This window comes from Nicotiana tabacum, chromosome 1 (assembly GCF_000715075.1).
Source record: "Nicotiana tabacum cultivar K326 chromosome 1, ASM71507v2, whole genome shotgun sequence".
NCBI classification, from domain to species: Eukaryota; Viridiplantae; Streptophyta; class Magnoliopsida; order Solanales; family Solanaceae; genus Nicotiana; species Nicotiana tabacum.
This window is the reverse complement of record NC_134080.1, coordinates 169,680,215-169,685,218: the sequence shown is the minus strand read 5'-3', so window position 1 is coordinate 169,685,218 and position 5,004 is coordinate 169,680,215. Positions and strand designations below refer to the sequence as shown.

The 5,004-nt window shown below is 39.0% G+C and overlaps 1 non-coding gene across 1 annotated transcript; it reads left to right on the top strand.

The window, feature by feature from the left end:
- The first annotated feature begins 1,565 nt into the window (after positions 1 to 1,565).
- On the top strand, positions 1,566 to 1,669 carry LOC142165239 (small nucleolar RNA R71). Its single transcript, XR_012696125.1, has one exon. It is a non-coding gene; the product is annotated as a small nucleolar RNA R71 (small nucleolar RNA).
- The last annotated feature ends 3,335 nt before the right edge of the window (positions 1,670 to 5,004 follow it).

Here is a 5,004-nt window from a genome sequence, read left to right as displayed (position 1 = left end):
ACAAATTTCCCTACCTGAATCAGCACGTTATCCAAGATACCAGAATGTATTTTCATGATCCTGTCAGCTAGCTGCAACAACATAGATATGGGTCTAGCTCTTCCAATCCCCAACCTCTTATAAATCGCCAGGGGCATAAGATTTATGCTAGCCCTCAAATCATAAAGTGCCTTGGAAAAAGCAAAGTTACCAATGGTGCAAGGACTTGTGAAACTCCCTGGGTCAGACAGCTTCTCAGCAACTGATCTAGTCACCACAGCACTGCAGGTCTGAGTAAGAGTCACTGTGGCCAAGTTTTGGAAATTGAATTTTCTGGACATCAAGTCCTTCATTATTTTTGCATAACCAGCCATCTCCTTCAAAACATCAATCAATGGAATATTTACCTAGATTTGTTTCAGCATCTCCAAAAATTTCTTGTATTGTTCCTCTTTCTGGTAGTTGGCCAGCCTCTGTGGGAATGGTGCGAGTGGTATTTTCTTCCCAATGATTTGGGTATTTTCTTTGTCATCTACCACCTCAACTACCAGTTCCTGGGCTGTCTCAGCTTCTTTCTCAGCCTCAATCTGTGTGTTATGTTCTTCCTGGGCTAGCTGTACTGTCACCTCTATCAGTTTCGTTGACTCATCTAGCTCAATGGGGACTGGTACAAGTGTCTCAGCTTGTCTACTTTCTCGAGATCTATCTTGCTCCAAGTCTAAGTCTCTGCCATTACGTAGACTCACTGCCATAAGATGCTTAGGGCATTGATCTTTTGTATTTACCTACGTGTCTGCAGGCAATGTCCCAAGAGGACGATTATTCATAGACATCGAAATTTGGCCCATCTGCATTTCAATATTCTTAATAGCTGACTCATGTGCATCTACTCTTTCACTCATTTTTGCATTTGACCCAATAATCTGCTGCATCATTGCCTCGAGTCTAGCAAACCCATCTTCCTGTCTTCCACCATGCTGTTACTGAGGAGGATGATAACCCTGCTGCTGATTTTAATTATTATATCCCTGTGGCCTTTGGTAAGGTGCCATATTATTGTGAGGTCTCATACCTCCCATGTTTCCATTTTTGAGCTGTGGCTGGACTGGTTTGTATAGCTGATTTTGTTGGCCCCAATTCTAACCACTTGTCTATGGCCCCCATAATTAGATACATAATTCATGTCTTCAGGGTAGTGATGATGATCACTATCTGCATTCCATTGGTTACCAATTGGCTGACTAATGCAAGATGTGCATAGGCCCCCATTGGTAGTATCAACAATGTGTACCTGCTGCTTCTGCCTTAACTCTTCCACCTTTTTGGTGAGTATACTCATCTGTGTCATTAATGTGGCCATGTTTTCAGCAGGAGTGTTGGATGGATCTAAGGGCATTGAGTGAACTGCTAGAGTGATAGGTGCATTCCTGGTTGTCCACCCCAAATTCTGTGCCATCTTATCAAGCAGACTCTGGCTTTCTCTCTATGTTTTGCTCAAAAATGCTCCACCAGCTGAAGCATCAATATTACCCTTCACGCTATATTCCAAACCCATGTAAAACCGCTGCCCCAACTTCTGATCTGGAATACCGTGGTGCAGACATATAACCAACATCCCTTTGAACCGTTCCCATGTTTCTTGCAGTGTCTCCATTGATTTCTGTTTGAAACTCAAAATTTCATCAATTTTTTGAGCAGTCTTGTTGGGTGGATGAAACTTGTTCACAAATTTCTTGACTAACTCCTCCCAAGTCGTTATAGAATTAATGGGGAGTGAGTTTAGCCAAGTCTGGGCAGCTCCTATCACTGAGAATGGAAAAAACAACAACTTTATTACTTCCTAAGTTACGTTGGGTTGCCTTTGAGTTTTGCAGATTGACAGGAAATTCTTCAAGTGCTTTTGAGGATCTTCGATTTATGACCCCAAAAATAGTCCCTTATCTTGCAACAAGTGCAACATGTTGTTCGTGATTTGAAATGATTCAGCCTATATCTGCGGGACTAAAATCGCTGTAGCCAAATTCTTTATTGTGGATTCTGCCAGTCATATAGAGCAGCCTCTAGCACAAGAGGTGCCACTGGCACTGCTGGGTCTATCACGTTATCCCCCATGTATGGTTCAAATTGTTCAGTTGTTTGTTGTTGTTTGTTTTTTCGGTTGGCCCGATTCAAGGCCTTGAAAACTCTCTCAGGATCTGATAATGCTTCAAATACTTCACTAGTTCTCGATGAGTTTCTAGGCATGCACCTATGCAACCAAGTTAACAAACGTTAAAATTTCAATGTATAGATTGGAAGTAAAGAAAACTGACTACACTAAGAATTTTTGTATTTCTTTCAATTGTAATTGATAACACCGTTAAGTCCCCGGTAGTGGCACCAAAATTTGATCACACCCAACTATGCCTTATAAAAAGGACTAAGCGGACGTTGCAAATATAATCTGAGTATTTAGCCCAGAGTCGAACCCACAAGGAATTAACCTATCACTTACTCTTGTTAGACTCACTAAATTCTTGGTAATCAACTTCCCAAATGTTTTGAATAACAATTGAGGGTATTTTTACTAACTATAACTGACTGCAATTAAGTAACTAAAGACTAACTATGATTAAGATGTAAACAATTAAAAGAAGGATCTAAGGTTGTGATTTCCCCTATTGATGGAATCCTTTCTTGTTATGTTTCATACAGATTTGCATAATCATCTCTATCGATCATGAGCACTCTTAATACCATAAATCTCTCTCGAGTAATTACGACAATTTACTAGACGCACTCTCCCGAGTTACGCTAGCTGGCCTTGATTATAGCTCACTTTAGATCACACCCAAGGCATCGTTATCCCTAATCCCACCTTTAAACCCTTGGTTATTGATCCCTCATATACTTTGGGAGTGGTGATGTTCAACAATTACCTAAATATGCACTCTCTCCCAAGTAATACATACTAAATAGGCACAACTAATTGAGGATCCTATCAATTAACCACAACAAGAACGTAGTTGAACAAATAGAGATTAAACCGGGCAAACTATAATAACATAACATGAAGTTCATCCTTCAATAGGTTCCATCAAAACCCTAGACTAAATATTTAGCTACACATAGAAAATAAAACCACAAAAGTATTCATAATGTGCAAAATAAAGATAACAAAGAGAAGATTGAAAAACTCTAATGGATGATTGCTCTTCTCCCACTTGTTCTTGCCTCCAATTTAATCTAAAAACCTTGATAATCTCCCTTTAGGCGATCTGGACCTCTTACAGATTAAGTGGAATTACCCCCGAATTTCCAAGTTTACCCCTGAATTATATTTTTCCGAACTGGACTAGCATGGTCGCGCTAGTGGGCGCGCTACTGACCGCGCATATGGCATAGTATTCTGCCTCAAAATCCTGGGCTTGCACGGTCGGGCTAGTCTGGGTCATCATTTCAACCCTTCTTTCTCTCTTCTTTCAATGTACTCAGCTCCGAGGGGCTTCCCTTGCTTCAATTTAGCCCCAAATACAGTTCTAAGTCCTCATACCCGCAACTCGCTCCTGCAAAACACTAAATTCACAATTAGAGCCAATTTATCATCATTTAATTATCCTATAACAGTGAAACATAGTCAAGCTGGGGCATAAACAGTCGCCAAATTACATGAATCTAGCCTATTATCATCCATTAACAAATAAATAGTTTTAACGACATAATTACAAATAAGAGCAGGTTTTGGATATTACATGACTCAAATAATTAGACAAAGGAAAGGCTTAAACAAATTGTATACACATGGAAAGTAAAGGGAATTTGGGAAGGAGGGGTCCTAGGTTGGTTAGTCTGCAGGATCACCCTATGCAATGTCTGGTAAATACTCCTCAATGAGAGGCTACACGTGACATTAGCGCGTAGTCATCATATCCATATATACACTTCCCACCCCTTAGCGGTTATTAAGCGAATGTTATTTAGCAATCTCGATGCGTGCTGTTACCCGTCCCTTCTTAATGGTTCTGGAGGAAATTAGGACCTCTACCTATAGGTAGTTCTAGATAGGCCCCTAATGTTTAAAGGAGAAAATGCTAAGGCGACAAGCAAGAACATATAGGACTTTAGCAAATAAAAGTAGGAAGGAGCAAATAAGAGGCTCAGGTTTACTTCCGCGGATAATGCATGTAAACAACACAACTCAAACACAAACAAGGGCAGTATTATTAAACAAGATCGTAAGACATAATGTCTAGGTGAGTATCAGAACACAAGAGACATGCAATTTTTTTTTAAACTTAGAAGCAGGGGCCTAATCAATTTGCCTACTGATTTTAAGCCTGTTAACCATTAAGCAGTAAACACAAAGAGGCAGTTTCCAATTTTATAAGAAATTTTATTACCTAAGGCTTGCCTAGGCGTGGGATAATGCACAATTGATACCAGAGCTATTAAAACAGGGTAGGAGATATTTTACCTAAAGCATGCTGTTCTAAGTTTACAAGATACAAAATTATTACCAATTTTACTTAAAAAGGATAATTAGACGTGAGACTGTTTTATATCGCTTTTCATGCATCAGTAGTTTAACTAGGTGTGACTGAGCGAGTATGAACGAGATCCTAAACATGGTATCTAATATGCACATATAAGGTTCAGAATGGTTTATATGCAGAATTCCTAAAGCATGATTTCTAAATGCACAGCATGTTACAACATGATTTCAAAATATGCATAAGTAACAGTTTATTTCAATGTTGTCGTTTATCCTAGAAACAAGATTTCTAAGTGATAATAAGGATGTCAAAATGAGATGCTGAAAACAATATACATGAAACCTAGGAGCATGGTATCTAATGCATGATATGCTTTGGTATTGGTCCTAAAAATGAATTCTAATGCACATACAGAAAAATAAAAACCTAATGCATGTTTTCTACCATTTGATAACATGTATAGCTACCCTCCCCTTTTTCACTAGCAAACCCCAATATTCGTTTACAAATAATTATTAAAGGCCAGCTGAATAAATTTCATAAACAATAAAGA